Source organism: Thermobia domestica, chromosome 10, assembly GCF_964235325.1.
Source record: "Thermobia domestica chromosome 10, izTheDome1.hap1.1, whole genome shotgun sequence".
Classification (NCBI taxonomy): domain Eukaryota; kingdom Metazoa; phylum Arthropoda; class Insecta; order Zygentoma; family Lepismatidae; genus Thermobia; species Thermobia domestica.
The window spans coordinates 141864157-141882611 of NC_137463.1; the positions used below are offsets into that span (position 1 = coordinate 141864157).

General features: G+C 35.7%; 1 protein-coding gene across 6 annotated transcripts in view; it reads left to right on the plus strand.

Moving 5' to 3' along the window:
- Nucleotides 1–18455, plus strand: part of LOC145662754 (NF-X1-type zinc finger protein NFXL1-like) — a 582971-nt gene that overhangs the window by 359701 nt on the left and 204815 nt on the right. The window lies entirely within an intron of this gene.

Here is an 18455-nt window from a genome sequence, read left to right on the forward strand (position 1 = left end):
CCAAGGCACATTGAGAATACGAAAGCAATTGAACTGACGTACCTCAGCATCTAATCTGTGTGCTAGTAAATTATTATTATTTTTAAGCTTCCAACTGAACATCATCAACCTTGATTACGATTATATCATGAGGTACTTTTAAAGGTTTTGGGAACAAGAGGGAATTTTAAGTCTATACTGTAAAAATTCTAGTAATTCAGGTAAGTGGCGATTTATGAAATTGGATATTCAGTTTTTGGAAGTAGTATGTTTATATGTATTGTTTAAATTGTAATTGTGCAACAGCAGCCATATTTTATCTTTTTTATGGTTTAATGTTTAATATTATTTTCCTTTTCATTTATAATGGAAGTTTTTTAGACTGTTCTCTTTGTTGCATTTTGAAGAATGCAGAATCGTCATTTACGAATATTAAGATTTGTTATCCTTAAATCTCTGGGTAGGGGAATGACTTGGAGAATACTATTGGCCACAGGAGCAAAAATGTAGAAAGAAAAGAACACAGCAAAAAGATCAGAATAAGAATGTAGTACTTAGGTAGCATGTTATGGAGAGGAAAGTTAGAAGATCCTGAAGAAATTCAACAAAACAAGCTAGATTAGTAATTCACAAACTTGTCACCGCGACCCACATTAAATAATAAAAAGTAGTTTGTGGCCCGCCTACTTTTATTCAAATACACATTGACATTGTACGTAATGGTGGCGTATTTAAAAGCAATTGTATTTTGTAAATGATATCTCTAATTCCACTTCGTTCAATAACAGTTCGTGTGAGTGATTAACGTGTAATTTATTGAGGATGTTGTGAACACCCCGAGCGACTACGAATGTTACAAAGTAGAGCTTCGATGCTTAAATTTTAATAAATCAAAATTTAGTTGGTTTCTTTTATGTCTATTGTAAATATCTCACTTTCAAACTAAATTTATCAATTTATAATGTAAATTTATGAATATAGTGGTCCTGTTGGTACAAAACTATCAGTCGGTGACGATCGAGCAATGTAATGTAAATTTCTTTCTCAATAACTGTATCTGTTATATGAAATTGTACACATGCGCAAAAAGGGTTAAAGTGTTCCCATAGAAAGGTAACACTGCTCCCGACCGATGCCCTACCCCGTGACAGATTTTGACTCACCCATTGTCTTTCCATCCTAACCCAAGCATCTCTATTGACTGTATAACAGAGCGGGGCTCTGAATAACCCTGAATAAGTTTTCACCTCATTAACAAACAGTTCCAGTTTTCGTTTTTTGAATAGTATTTCACAACATTTGTTTCTGCATCAAAATACACTTTTTACATTTAAAAGGAAAAACTTCTCCATTACCACTAAAAAAACGGTCTGTGACCCACCAATTGTTTGCGACCCACACTTTGAGAAACACTGATCTAGATTTTATAGGGATTTTTTTGAAGTTACGTGGGAAGGACGATAAGGGCGATCATAATAATGTAAGAAGTTCTAGATAAGCGCCTGAAAGATATACTGGTGAAAGTAGATACTTTTGTAAAGTTACAATACTATTTGCTTAGAAGCAAAGAAAAGGATCTTGTAGTAATATAAACATACGCAACGATCACTGCAACACAGGAAAATTATGATAAAATGAAAAAATTGTATAGAGACGGAGACCAAGGATGCATGGGCAGTTATAATGGGAAATCATGTCCATATGTCTTTCGTTGTAGAAATAGCTCATCGTTAAAGTCTTTGCTTACTAAAATAGTACGACAAGGACATAGGTTTGAGCTCTGCTCCAGTTAAGTATTTTTTTTCGCACTAGTCAATAAGACAAAGTAACGCCATAAATTCAAAATTTTGTCAGTAACGATAAAAGCTTAGACGGTTCCTGTGTAGGGTCGTAGTGGCTCAATGGTCGGTCGTTTGGTGCTGTAGGTCGTCGGTTTGATCCTTGTTCATGCCATGTTGACATTGAGGGGGACAAATAGCGTGTGCGTAGGTTTCCTCATGATTCTCCCGTTTTCGCCCATTCTATTCAATCCACCAATTCATCCCTTCATTATCCATCCGGCCTGAGCCAAAGTTGCTTAGAATACTTACAAATTCACTTCAAATTCTACGATTTCAGCCAGGTGTAAATGGTTTAGCAGTCTTAAATTTGCAACAGTGTTCTGTGTCATTAAAACAAATATGTAACAAAAAAAAAAAAAAAAAAAAAAAACTTTCAACCACCCGTTAGAGAAAAGTCAAAGTTAGCGAAATGTTTAAAGTTAAATAAGTGGCATATACATTAAAACGTCAAATAAATGGGATGATGACGGATGATCTGTCCAGAGGAAGTTTTCAAATTTTAAGTTCGGTGACATCAGTTTAACGTGGAAACACGTATGTCCCTACCGATTGATTGATTGATTATTTTTAGTTTAGCGTCCCTTTCAGCAGCGACGCTCTATAAGACGTGGACCTACCATTTAACGTGGAATCCGAACCACATGAACTCCCGCCGGGAATCGAACCCGGGTCTCCCACGCCAAAGGCGTGTGCGCTAACAGCTTAGCCACGAATGAGCTCTATGTCCGTACCGAATATCGAACCCGATATCCTTTGAAAAATCAATATTGGGGGAAAATGCAGTTGGTCTCTTCTGTGTTTTTCTTTAGTGTGGAACATAACTTTCTCACTACGTTATGATTCCACTTTCAATATCATCACTCTGAAACTAGCAGGTCTTTCCCCATTTTGTACCTTTTTCCATTTTAGAAATTTATCCTAGCACCTAATTGAAAGACAGATGGAAATTAATTTCAGATTTCGATTCAGTGACTTTGGTTATCGATTAAAATCTGATGACTCTAAAGCTTGATTACAATTCAGTTATCAAGCTTTAAGAGTTACTGCAAAAACTCAGTGAAAGCAGCTAGTGAGACACTGTATGAGACCTTGTTTCAATGACTCCGGCCTCTAGGTTATCCAAATTAAATAGCTAGTTTTTGCTCTCTTTCACAGTGAGTGTGGGCCCGCGTTCAAGACTCGTAGTGGCCGTAATTTTAACGTAGTGGTTCGGATCCAGCTTTACCACAACCTGTCAAAGTCATCCTCAGAAGCTCATGTATTCTTACAGAGGCAATAGTATAATTAATTAAATTTGATCAAAAACGACTGATCGTAATACCACATGACTATATACTAGGGACATACCGAAAATTTTTAGATACCATTTGCAATTTATTTACATAATACCTTTTAAAATTTCTCAAAATAATCTCCAAAAGGTTCAATACACTTTTGTATTCTTGAAAACAACAAGTCAAATATTTCTAAAAATTAGTTTTTGAATATCAGAAATTTCATTATTATATGCTACAATAACCTCTTCACTTGTTTGAAAGCAGTGTCTTCTAAGCTTTTTCTTGAGTTTTGGGAAAAGACAAAAACACACGGAACTAAATCAGAGAAATCGAGAGCCGAGAATACGGATTCCACTTTCCTGAAGAAATTCCAAAATTTTCGCTGCTGTGTGTCGTGATGTAGAAGAAAGTGAAACAATTGAGCCTCTTCGTGGCCGTCTCCAAACTTCAAAGACACTTGGAAGGTAATTTATAATGTGCCACTCTGCTGTCACAAAGTCAACCAGAAGTTTATAGTTGCTACAACGTCGGTCGTAGCGAAAAAAAAAAGTCACCATAACTTTACTCACGCTGCGTCCTCGTTTTACTTTCGAAAGTGGAGTTTCACTTAAAAAAAAAAAAAAAAAAAAAAAAAAAAAAACACTATTCTGTCGACGACTGTTTTGTTTCCGGGTAATAGTCGTAAATTCATGTTTCTTCACCTGTAACGATATTATAAACGTTTTTATTTTGCTCCTGCGAAAATCATATATGTTTTCAGCACCACTCCATGTGGTCATCTTTTTGCTCAGGTGTAAGCGCATGTGGGACCCAGCGACTGCAACGATATTGAAGACCGAAATAATCTGTAATTATGGACTGTGATGCAATTGTTCCGATCTTCAAAGTTGACTTAATTTCCGTGTATCTGATATAGTGATTTCTTAATACTTTGACATTTTTATCCGTGACTGGTTTGGTTTAAATTTCGCAAACCAATTAAAAAAATTTGCACGTGAAGGGCCAAAGTCCCCTAGACACTGCTCTTGCGCTAAATCTACTTAGAATTGTAAAAGTTCATTGCACGCAAATCACTTGGTCGAGCTCTGTTGCCGACTGAAAGGTTCAAACTAACCTACACTTTCAGCCCTCTAATTTTCATATAAACAAATCTGCAGTCTTGCAGTTCTGTCTTTTATCACTAGAGGGCATACGCTTCTAAATGTTATATATTTCAGAACGGTAACGCTGTTTTAATTTTAGTATCTGAAAACATTCGACGCGTTTCTTGTACAATTCACATATAAACTCTAGTAGAGCGTAATACGGAACTAATGTTGACAGTGCCAAAGAATTTAAATATGGAAGGCGGCAAGAAAGATATATATTTAAAGAAATCTATCGCCTAAGCTGATCCGAATTTCTTTTTGTAGTTTAGTAGTTTAGTAAAAAAAACTTCCAACATTGTCTAGAAAAAATATCTTTCTCATAAGTAGTTTATAAATGTAAAAAATTGTTACTGTGTAATAAAGCATGTAACAAATTCTCAGGCACAGCAATATGATTCTCATTCGTAGTTTTTGAAACGTTAAATAAATGCGGTTCAAGAATAAAATTATAAACTTGTCTGAGGATGAAATCTAAAAATTTAATATTCCAAGTATCTTGTGGACTTACCTCAAATTCGTTCAAACAATGACTCATTGCGTTGAATTTTTAAAACATTGACACTATTAGAGCAAAGGAATCGTCGCACACACAGTCAGATAAACAGTTTTCACTGGTGTAGAATTTGATAAATGAAAATTTTATTTTTATGTGGTTCCTTGACCAGTCAGAAACGTGTGCACTATGTATTGACTGACGTCACTACGAGCCAATCAGAACAAGGCTTACAACTATTACACAATATTGAGAACATTAATCATGAACCTAAACGGTATGCAACAAGCAATTTGATTTTCTAAGCGCTGTCATGACATCATTAAATCATAAATTCACCATCTGATGATATCCAGATACGTTTCTCCAAAGTTACTGACACATCAATAGTTAAGACATAACACCCCTTTTATTAGTCGATATATTTATTCTAATTACGACACTCGTGGCATCACACATTCATCAATTCTGATCATGACATCATTGCGAATTCTTTTCGTCAGAATCATGTCACTATTTGCCAATCTAACTTTCGTAAACTTTGACGTCACAAGTAATGATCATAAGTCGCCGTACAAAAATATCATAAATTACAAAATAATGCATTTTCAATTCGCACATATTCAAGAAGCAATAAGCAAAGAAGGCCAATGTTTGCTTTTCATGAATCATCCTGAAAACGAATACACATACGCTTGTAGTAACGTGCATCACGATATAGCCAACGCTGACGTTTGCTTTTAATCATATAAATCATTAATGATAAAAGTAATGTTTAATAGTATATGGCACACAGTGTTCAAATGGGCCAAAATATAGGGGAGCAATATTTACATATTGCTTTCATTTCTGTTTATATCAGATATAATTCAGCAAATCGAAAATTGAAATGAAAGAAATACTGAACTGAATATTCAAAGTGAACTCCAAGGATTTTTAGTGGCTCCGTAATTATTCCTCGCAGTAGTGATTGCCCGAACTTGAATTTCGTGGCTTTCCCCCGAAATAAGGATGTTATGGCTTTTGCCTTAAAAGAACTATGGCCTAGGCTTTCAAGGGCACAGATCAAGTACAGGAGAATGAAATGGATACTCTTTCTAATACATAATACTAATCATAGCTGCATTTAAGCATTGTACTGTACTACTAACAGGAATCTAGAGCGACGATTTGAAGTTAACCTACAACATTAACATACAAAGAAATACATTGTGAAGATAAATCCTACATAAATATAATATATTGCAGTACTCCTTAACCATATAAATCATTACGAAGGTAAACGCACAATTTATTCAGTAAAATACTGCAAATAATGTAATAACAAAAATATCAATACTAAACTTTCTCTTACACAAACTCAACAGAAATTTTGTCGTATCTAGCACGAAATGTGTATAAATTTTACACGAATTAAAATTATATACAATTACAATATAAGCTATTATAATGTATATCTAGTAAAAAAAAAAGAAAGAAAGAAAGAAAAACATACCGACTGCCGATATTATTTGACAATATCAGATATTTTTTTTAAATGCAATTAAAACTTAATTTTGAAAAAAATTATCACCTTTAAACGAAATTACCAATAGAGAATAAAGTACGTATAACTTGTTTTTCTTTCATCTCAGATATAATATGGACCCCGTTTGGTCTAATGGCTAACACGCTTGCCTTTTGTGCGCGTGATCCCGGATTCGATTCCCGGTGGGGGTACAGTTGAACGAAAAAGTGGTTCGGATTCCACTGTAATCAGTAAGTCCATGTCTCCTTTAGCCGTTCTGGCACACACGTGGGATGCAGGGGCGTCATTTAGGGAGGGCAGGAGGGGGCAATTGCCCCCCCCCAAGAGTTTGAGGAATACATATGCTTTAATAAATTGTCTACTAATATACTAGTACAGAACGTGAGATTCTTATGTCAGTGGTGCTCTTGCCCCTCCCAAGCGAAGTCTGAAATGACTCCCGTGGTGGGATGTTAAACAAAGAAATATCATATGTATAATATATAACTGTTTATTAAAAATATAATATAGCCTATATACCGGTACACATCTTTTACGATTGTGGTTGTGCCCTTTTGTTTCAATTAAAGATTTAAAAAAAGCAATTTCAGAAACTTTTTCGAATTCGTTCATCTTTCTTGATTTTGTTTGCGATTCAGATACATCCAAGAAGTTCAACTTATACTCAGGCTCATGACTTTTGTGGAGTACCCACGAGTTGAAAGTAATTACGAGCAAACACCACGACGGGCGAAACCAAACAACAGCCTTATGTAACGGAACGTTACATATTGTCTTTTGTTTTGATTAACTCTTCGTTTATTCATGTTTGAATCAAGTTATTATGATATTTCACAAATTCAGTTTGACCGACTTATACTTTATCTGCACCTTGTTTCAAAGTATTGGCCAAGAGTGACTTAAAATTCTGAGCCACTTTCGTTCTCTTTTAAATAAATAAAAAGTTGTTGATATGTTTTAACTCGGTGATTTTCGTAAAAAAGATAGAAAGTTAAATAATTTTATAACTATTATTCACCAATAATTAATTCTAATTTTATCGAAAATAATATTTATTTGTCATAGTTTGACACGATATTCTGACATATTTAAGTAAGTTTGAAGCAACGTTTGTTTAATGTTTAATATTGTATCTATGAATTATTATAATATGAGTTGCTAAATTTTATCTGATTCTGCTCCAAGCAACTAACTTTCGTCGTATTTCTGTAAACTCCAATCAAAAATATGTATCTCCGATATGTCTGTTTAGTAACTTATAAAAAGTGTAGTTAATGCTTATAAATATAGTTCTGCTTGTTAAGTATATATATTATGAAATATGGTTCAAGAAATTAATGAATAAATACAAATATACCATGGATTTTATACTATGTAATTATATGCAGCAGAACATGTAGTTTGACAAACTGCCGACAAATGATATGGAATTAATAAACAACATAACGGAAGATTGAATAATAGTTTTAATCAACATGTATAAACATAAGTTTACAGTTCATGTCATGTCATCTAGATTGGAGTCTACTTACACCTTTTCTTGCTTCGTTCTTTACTGAGGTCCATTCCCTTATCTGCAGTCTTCTTACAATGTTAAATCGCCGTGCGTAGCTCGAGATGCGTCACAGCGATGGAATCATTTAGAAGTGACATACTTGTTAGAAGCCTTGTGACAAGATTTACATCCCGTCCCAAGGTACAGTGCAAGTTTTTGGCGACCGTTTTTTAGGACAACGTAAACTACGTAGACCAACGACGTAGTTCAACGTAGGAATGACAGTCAGTGAAGACAGAGTGAGGAAACACAGAAGAGGAACGAAGACGAAGTTGTTGTTGTTAGGAGTTAGAATCAACATGGAATCAAGATGAAAGTTCTTAGAGAAAAGAAAGGACAAAGTGCTAGTGAAACTTATGCGTGTTGTGATAATTCAGCTATGCAAGATAAAGACTTGGTGAATTCTGTGATGTGTGGGACATGTAAAAGTTGGTTTCACTTTTGTTGTGTGAATATCCCAGATGCTAAATATGACCAATTGAGCAAAATGCAAGTTGACTGGTTTTGCAACAAATGTAAGAAGGAAAGAAAGGCAAAATCTGTAAGAAGTGAAGAAACAACAGATGAAGAAGTAGATGATGGATCTGAACAGAATTCTGATGATGTTACAGCTTCTAGTGGTAATAAACAAGAACAAGAACAAGGTCTGACTCTAGAAATGATAATGAAACAATTGAAGTGTATGGAGCAACAGTCTAATATCACTTTTACTGTTGTTAATGCTCTGAAAGAGGAAAATAAATTACTTAGGGAAGATGTTACTATTATTAAGGAGACTCATAGTAAGCAATTCCAAGATATCAAAGACCGGATGGATACGATGGAAAAGGAGTGGAAGGAAGAATTGATCAAAGAAGTGGGAAAGATTGAATGTGTGATGGAGCATGTAAATAAGAGAATGGAACGGCATGAGGATGAAATGGTACAGTTAAATTTAACAGTGTCAACCGAATGTCGGGAAAGGGAGAAATTGGCAAAGGAAGTGCAAACTTGTAAGACAGAAATTGAAGAGCTCTCTACCAAAACAAAGGGCATTGAAATGCAGTGTGTTCAACATACAGAAGAAGTGAACCAGAAATTAATCAGACTCGAGAAGGAAGTAGATTATTTGAAAACTAAAAAAGGAAACCTATCTGAAGTTACGAATGCTAGCTGTGATTTAGTAAGTCCTAACCAATCCGATTTTAATAATGATGTTATTGTAATACCTACTGTTACATCAAATGTAACCTGTGTTACGCATACGCTAACGACTGTAGCTAGTTCTAAGAGTAATTTTCCTTATAATGTAAGTAATGGTCAACCCAGCGAAACTTGGATGTTTGGTAATATGTCATCTCCTAGTTTTAATTTGGAAAATGTGCATAGAAACCCGTTCAACGTTACTTCTATGATTAACCCTTTACATACTGGAGATATTTGTTCAAATTCAAGCTCTAAAACACATAGGTTAGATGAATGTAAGGAAGTTAATTTTGCGGATTCCTCATTTAAACCTCGAGACGTGCGTGATTTTCCGCGTTTTTCGGGACAGATGACTCCTGGTAGCGCCAGAAATTTTCTTGAAGAATTCAACAGATTATCCCGATTGTTTGGAATAACAGATGAACAGAAATTTGCACTCGTGCCTCAATGTCTAACTAAATCGGCTTATGGATGGTATCGGAAAATCGAGAAAGAGATTTCGAGCTTTGCGGAATTTGAAGAACGGTTTAAGGCTAAATACAGATCTGAAACTCTGGAAAGGGCACAAATAAGAAATTTATTGTCGATGAAATATGACAAATCTAAATACTCAACGGTTTTGGAATATGTATGTGCATTAATTGACAAATATTCGGGAATAGTGGAGGAATATAATGAAAAGGAGTTAGTGAATATCGTTCTAACATGTCTCCCGCCAGAAGAATCTCGATTAGTAAGGGTAATACCAATTAAAACGATCGAAGTGCTGGTAGAACGACTAATTGAGGTGACGTCTGTGGAAGTGCCATCGAATCGAAACAATTCCAACAATGTAAATAGAACGCCTTATGTAAGAGTGGCACAGACCGATTGGAAGGCCCAAAATAATGAAACTAATATGCAAGCAAGTAGATCTAGTGATAATGGACGGCAATATTCGAGAAGAGGAAGAAACTTTAATAACAACTTTCAGGGGCGTAACAATTTTTATTATCTGAATAACAGGAGACGTTATAGTACTGATCAGAGCTGTCAAACAACTGATGGCAGTCCAGAAAATCTCTCGTCCGAGCAGGCATTATTAGCCGTTAACTCGGGAAACACAGTGAGCAACCGGGTCTAGAAGGGGGATGCGGTTGCGAAAGGATGAAAAGCCCTCCACAAGTCACCGAAGTTTTATCTCATTTTGTATATACTGAAAATGACATCTTTTCATCGGATAAAATGTTAGAAGAGCAGGCTACAGACAAGTATTGTAGAAAATTAAGGAATGTAATTGATAGTGGTAACGGGCCGGAAAATGTGACTATAGTGGAAGGTCTTTTGTTTGTAAAAGATAAAAAGAATCAAAGATGGTTGTTGGTAATACCAAAATCTCTTGTTGCGGATTTTGTGGTAAAAATTCATGAACAGGGACATTTTGGTGTTAAAAAGTGTGTCGGATTCGCTAGATCGTTATTTTACTGGAGAGGACAGAAACGGGATTTCACATTTCATATTAGACAGTGTTTAGATTGCGCCAGAACGAAATATCGAAATCGTGCGATAGTAAAAGAAACTTGCCATATTGATGCGCATCAGCCGCACGAAAAACTGTGTTTAGATCTGGTGGGAAAGTTGCCTAAAAGTAGAGGTTTTAAATATATTCTGTCAGTGGTCGATGTATATACCAGATTTGTGAGTTTCTATCCACTTAGAACGGCGCATACGAAAGAAATAATCAGTGTTTTACAACGTCTATATTTTCATAACTTCCCTTATCCAGAACATATCGTTACTGATCAAGGCCCACAGTTCCTCTCGAAGGTATGGAGCGATTATTGTAAAAAGTATCACATAGCTCATCACCTCACGTCACCTTATTCACCACAAGCGAATGGCCTGATCGAACGCCAGCATCGGGAATTGAATAGGATTCTCCGATTAAAATGTCATCAGGACCACACAAAATGGAGTAACATGTTAAAGGAAGTGCAAGATCTGTTGAATAATTCCCTTAGTGTTTCTACAGGAAAATGCCCTGCTGAAGAATTTATATCTTTCTCTGCCACTAACAACTTCAAACGTCACTTTCCATGGCCATCTGAATTATTGTCGTTAGACGTAAAAGATCGACAAGTGTTAGTAGATACTTCCAAGAGAAGAAAGGCAAAGAAAAGTAAACAAATTAATTCTTCGCAGTTGTTAATCCGGGAGAATGATCTAGTGATGCTTAAAACGCATCAGATGTCGGTGGCCTCTAAAAATAAAGTTCATAAATATATGTTAACATATACTGGACCTTATATTGTTACTAAACTTTTAAGAAATTGTGCAATTTTGAGTACCTTAACGGGAAAATCTATAGGTACACAAAATTTTAGAAATCTAAAACAATTCAATTGTTCTGAGGAATTCCGAAATGAGTTGATTAGTAAATATTCTGCCAAAGATGATGTCAAGGGAGTAGACTATACCGTATTGTTTGTCATAGAAGAAGACGTAGACCAAGAAGCTATTTTGGGAATTAACGATTATTGTTTTCCGTCTCCTACTCTTTCTTGCAGTGTTGCCTCTATTAATTTAACTGGAATAATAGACTCGGGAGCCGAGATAAATTTACTCAGTGATCGTATTTGGAAACAAATTCAATCAAAATTTCCGTCTGCTAAATTGAGAACATATTCCGATATCAAAGTTCGCACTTTTGCTGGGAACGAACAATATCACATTAAGGGAATGCAATTATTAAATTTCTGTATACAAGATCATTTGTTTGAAGTTCCCATATTTGTCGTTCAAGGAATGAAACCTGATTTACTTTTGGGTAGCCCATTTTTAAGAAGATATCAAGGTATAGTAGATAGTGGCCGACAAGAGATACAATTAACAGACAAGGATGGAAATACAATTATTATTAAATCAGCGCAACCTACACATATTCATTTATCTATTCATGATAATAATAATCACGAAGCTAATGAAATAGAGCCTCAAATTAATTACCTTATTCCCGAGCCTAATGTTACCGAGGATGAATTGAGGAAAATGATTTACGAAAGAGAAGATTTAAATGAAGAAATTAAACTAAGATTATTTCAACTTCTCTCCAAATACAAACATCTATTTACTGAATATCCCAGAGGTATTAAGACGGAGCCGTACCAAATAGAGCTGACAGACAATGTGCCTGTAGTTGGTAATTTATATGGGATACCTCAAGCTATGAGATCCGAGTTTGAGAAGGAACTGAACAAATGGGTTGAACATGGTATTGCTAAAGAAATGGCTTCGCCCTACCGCAATCCCATGCATTGCGTGCGCAAATCTAATGGAGGAGTACGCCCAGTGCCCGATCTCAGGGGACTAAATCAAAAAGTTATTTCTCCTAAGGTGCAGGTGGAGCCCATTACGGAACTGTTATCACGTCTATCTGGGGCAAGTATATTTTCGTCTTTTGATTGTTCTTCAGGATATTACGGTGTTCGGCTTCATCCATCGTCTTACCAGTGTACGAGTTTTGTGTATATGGGCAGGCAATTTTGTATGCTTGTGCTTCCTATGGGACTTCGTTCGGCGCCTGCTATCTTTCAGGAAACTATGAACCGTTTCTTCACAATGAACACCCGACACTACGTTATAGTATATCTTGATGATGTTCTATGTTTCTCAGCATCTCCTGAGGATCATTTACAGCATTTGGAATCTGTTTTTACCATCTTTGATAAAGGAAATTTCTCCCTCAACATTAAAAAATGTAAATTCTACCTGAAAGAGATAGGGTTCTTGGGTCATGTAGTCAATGGAAAGCAAGTCAAAATCAATCCAAAGTCGAATGAGCCCATAAAATACTTTCCAATACCAACTAGCAAGAAGCACTTACGTGCCTTTTTAGGTCTCATTGGTTGGCGTCATAGACATATAAGAAATTTCGCTAAATTGACTGCACCCTTGTTTGATCTGTTAAAAAAGGATCGTCCATTTGTTTTTGATGAAGAAGCACTCAAAGCTTTCAATATTCTACGAATTCTGGCCAGCGAGGCTCCAGCCTTAGCTTAGCCTGATTTCACTAAGGATTTTCACATATACAGTGACGCTTGTGCTCGAAATTTGGCAGGTTTTCTCGCCCAATTTCAAGATAATTCTACTGATCCGGTAGTGATAGCGTACGCCAGTCGACGTTTGAAACTCCATGAATTATCTATGTCTGTGTTCCAACTAGAATTGGCTTCGGTCTTGTATCTCTGTGAATATTTTTCAAGTTATATATTAGGGAGAAAAACTATTGTCCACTGCGACAATAGCGCAGTAACCAATGCTTTCACAATGAAAAATTTAGACGCTAGAACGACGAAATTAATCTTAAAGTTGCAACGATATAACTTACAATTTGAACACATCCCGGGAAGAGAAAATTATATTGCCGATATACTGAGTCGCTATCCTCCCGATATACCAGGTGAAGTAAAAAAGTTTTACGTTAATTTGATACATTTTTGAAAGAAGAAAAACAAATGTTTTTTTTCAAAGCCGGGGTAACCTGTAACGGAACGTTACATATTGTCTTTTGTTTTGATTAACTCTTCATTTATTCATGTTTGAATCAAGTTATTATGATATTTCACAAATTCAGTTTGACCGACTTATACTTTATCTGCACCTTGTTTCAAAGTATTGGCCAAGAGTGACTTAAAATTCTGAGCCACTTTCGTTCTCTTTTAAATAAATAAAAAGTTGTTGATATGTTTTAACTCGGTGATTTTCGTAAAAAAGATAGAAAGTTAAATAATTTTATAACTATTATTCACCAATAATTAATTCTAATTTTATCGAAAATAATATTTATTTGTCATAGTTTGACACGATATTCTGACATATTTAAGTAAGTTTGAAGCAACGTTTGTTTAATGTTTAATATTGTATCTATGAATTATTATAATATGAGTTGCTAAATTTTATCTGATTCTGCTCCAAGCAACTAACTTTCGTCGTATTTCTGTGAACTCCAATCAAAAATATGTATCTCCGATATGTCTGTTTAGTAACTTATAAAAAGTGTAGTTAATGCTTATAAATATAGTTCTGCTTGTTAAGTATATATATTATGAAATATGGTTCAAGAAATTAATGAATAAATACAAATATACCATGGATTTTATACTATGTAATTATATGCAGCAGAACATGTAGTTTGACAAACTGCCGACAAATGATATGGAATTAATAAACGACATAACGGAAGATTGAATAATAGTTTTAATCAACATGTATAAACATAAGTTTACAGTTCATGTCATGTCATCTAGATTGGAGTCTACTTACACCTTTTCTTGCTTCGTTCTTTACTGAGGTCCATTCCCTTATCTGCAGTCTTCTTACAATGTTAAATCGCCGTGCGTAGCTCGAGATGCGTCACAGCGATGGAATCATTTAGAAGTGACACATACTTGTTAGAAGCCTTGTGACAAGATTTACATCCCGTCCCAAGGTACAGTGCACTTAGTCACCTTGCAGTCCATCTCTGCGAAAGTTACAGCACAAACTCAAATCTACGCCCTATCTTGTTCCTGGCAAATCTGTCGATGACACGAGCGTAATCTACGTTTGTCTTGGTACGTATATAGTAGTGCCAGGTCGCTAAGTCGATCTGCACCCATCCAGGACCGTAGCCATGTCTTCAACCTCTTTAGTGTTGAAATGTTCTTTCTGCTGATGCTTTGTATAGGGTATTTTGAACGAATACATCCCCTCTTTTGCAGTGCTATAATTGAGTACGTAAAGAAAAAATAAAGCATTATACCAGACTAGGAATACGGAATTGGAAATTGGCTCTATTAGGTAATTTCTTAAATGCAGTTGTTAGAAACAATATAATTATAGCTATGCTTACAACAATAAAATTATATTATACTAGCCTTTGCTTAGGTAGGGCTTCGCCCCCAGACCTCCAATTTGCTCTGCATACGGCCTCACACAGTATAGCAAATGCTCCTACGTTTTACCGTGTCACAATTTTCACGTTCTTCCTTCTACGTATCTCGTTCATATAGCATTGGATTGAGCTAAAACTCTGTCACGAAATTCAAACACCTCGTAAGGCATTTTAGTGAACCACCCTACCTCTTTTCCTTCTCTTCTACGTTAAGTGGCAAAAAACGCTCAAATATGCTTAATTATTTTAAATGAAAAATTAAACTACCAACTTTCATGTCTCTAGCCGTAAAGGGTCCCGAGATAAGAGCATCTTATAATAATAATAATAATAATAATAATAATAATAATAATAATAATAATAATAATAATAATAATAACCGCTCCTTTTCTTTCCTTCTAGGTAAAACATCAAAAACGCTGAAATACATATTGAATTATTTTGAGTGAGAAGTCCATACACCAAATTTCATGTTTCTAACCTTCGAAGATTCTTAGATATTGATATCTTATTTTTATAATTGCAAACCCTGCCCCCTTTTCTTCCCCTCCCTTTTTCCACATTTTACTAAAGTATCAAAAAACGTTGAAACGCGTGTCAAATTATTTAAAATGAGAAAACCAAATACCAAATTTCAGGTCTTCATCCGTAAGGGATTCGGAGAGATGGCCACCCCTTCCCTTCGAATTTCCAAGAAATCCTTCCTTATTGATACCCTACGCCAGAAATCTTATCTGCAGTCCGAATTCCAAGTTTCTAGCTTGAGCGGTTTGGACTGTGCGATCAGTTACTCACTCAGGACTTCGTCTTTTATATAACAGCTTGTGTTATTTCCCAAAAGAAGATGAAATGCCATTAAAAGTCACAATAAATCCCTGGTCCCTTCCTAATGTTTCCGTGTTTGAACCCCAAAAGTCACGGCTCTTTTCGTTGATCTAGTAGCTAGCGAACGTATCTTTGATCTTTGATGCATGAGGTTCTGTGATTTGATTTCCGGTGAATGAGCATAGAACGCACTATAGTGGTTCAGATCCAACTTTAAACTCTAGTTCTCGTTCTGTAAAGCATCGCTTTTGACAAACGAAGTAAATACATATCAATCAATCAACCAACCGAAAAGTCTCAGATTCAGAGAGCTTTTAGGTAAGATTCTATATTTCTTTTTATTCAAGGTACAGGTACTTGAAGTTTCGGGATACGAATTCCATTTCCATATCCTTTTTCTAGGACACAATTTTAAAATATATCTTTTTAGTTCAAAGAGTGAGGCGTCTTACCCTCCTTCCTACAGCTGTTCGTCCAACGAATGAATCATATTCTTACTCCTTTGGGGCTTATGGTGACCTTCTCAAGGAACTAGGGACATAAGTATTCACACTTCAAATTTGTCTGTATTAAGTACTACGAGTACCACACATTTTGATTAGACTCTACTAGGCTTGTCACACAGATTGAATCGGTCAGGAAAATACCATATTTGTATTTTTCAACGATAAATGCTGGAAGTAAAATCCAGACCTTTGGGGGGGGGTCTCCCCCGTTGGATCCGCCAGTGTATGGTTATAAGCCAACACACAAAGAATCCTTTTAATAATTTTTCAGCATTTTTTTTAATCTACGAACAGAACGTTATGAATTGATGTGTTTATTTAAGAGGGTCCTAAACTCCTGTCTTCTACATTCTCAGAGAAACAGTATATATCCTTTCAGAGACACGCTATTTGACAATTAAACACCATGGTTCGAGTCCCTCCAATCAAAACTGAACCTTGACCTCTAAAGTTACATATCCCTCCCAAAGTTTCCAATTTTTGGTAATTTTATACCCACCAAGGAAACGAAATTAGTCCTGGACCATAACCATGAGTCTGCCACAAAGTGAAACATTACACATATTTGACAATTAAACACCATGGTTCGAGACCCACCAATCAAAATGAACTTTGAACCCTAAAAGTTACGTATCCCTTCTAAAGTTTTTCTCTCTTCTTTTTCAATATTATACCCTTTCAAGTAAACAAAAGGTGATCAAAATAACGAAATTGGTCCTGGACTATAACCATAGTTCTACCAAGAATATTAATCTTGACTTGACCTTTGACCTCCAAAATTAGATATCCCTTCCAATTTTAAGGGATGATCCCGAAATTTAAGGGGGAAGCATTACGGCACCTATGTCCTGGACCCTCATATAACCACGACCGCATCAAAGAAGATGAAATCCGCACAAATTTTATACCCGTAAAAGGGAATGAGAAAATTTAAGGTGGCGTGTACATACAGCTCTTCCAAGACCCTGTACTCTATCATATACAAATAAATATAAGGTAAGTGAACGGTCATCAAAGAGGATAACAATCTCCATATTTTATGCCCCTAAAAGGGAACGAGAAAATCTTAAGGTGGGTCTATACATACCCCACCAAGGGTGCTGGTGAGGGACACTCATGAACTTCTGTACTCCATCATATAAGAATATAAGGTAGAAAAGGCCTCATTAAAGAGGATAAAGATCTACAAATTTTATTCCCGTAAAAGGGAATGAAATAGACCCCCATAGCATCTAATTTAGAAATCCCGCTCATAGTAGAGAATGAGGGATCAATTTTGAATTATCCGCGAGGGCGGGACCTAAGACAACGTTACCTCATGACGTCATACCATGTGACCTTGCGCAAGGCGAATTTTGAATTCCTCGTGGTGGCGGGCCTTAAGACCTCGTGACCTCTATCAGCCAATCAGAATCGACAAAATTTTGCTGACTCGGCAAGATAAAGGGGCCAGTACTACTATGGTCAGGGTTCCGTGCACCTACATATACGTACATAGACAGCTTTTTATAATTGTTATTGCTAGTATTCTTAAATACCATATTAAGAACACGTGTTTGTCCTATATAAATAGTTGCAGACGACAAAAGCAAACCACACCTATTGGAACAAACTAAGAGGACACGGAGAACCACGAAAAACTCCCCATAGGGTTTTCCTCCAAACGATGGATATAAAAGAGCACGTCTAAACCAAGAAGTCGTCAGTGCCGTGTATTGCTCATAACATATAATACCTGCTCCCGAGACTACTTTAAGCAGACTACAGAAAAAAAAAGTTATTTTAAAGTAATTACAGATATAGAGAAGATTGCATTGAGACTTTGTTTATTAGTTGTATACATTTTGTAATAAAAGGTGGAGGGGTAAATCCCGCGTACTTTATAACTTTACCTACAGAATATTACAAGATCCTCGATTATTCGTTTTTTAGAAAGTGACACATAGAGATTCTGTGAACCTTCTTAAAGTTCTTCTTCTTATTGGTCTTACCACTGTTTTTTTTTTTTTTTTTTTTTTTTGCTGTTTCTCTTTTTCTTATTCTTATTATTGGTATTACTATTCCCGAATTGTTTCCACTTCTTTTTCGGTTGGTCTTCCGATTGGTCCTATTGCGTCCATTCTATGAATCTCACGTAGTATTCTGAGCGACTACTTAAACACAATTCGTCCGTCTGGTTGGCTATTCTGGTTGTATCATTTGGATTG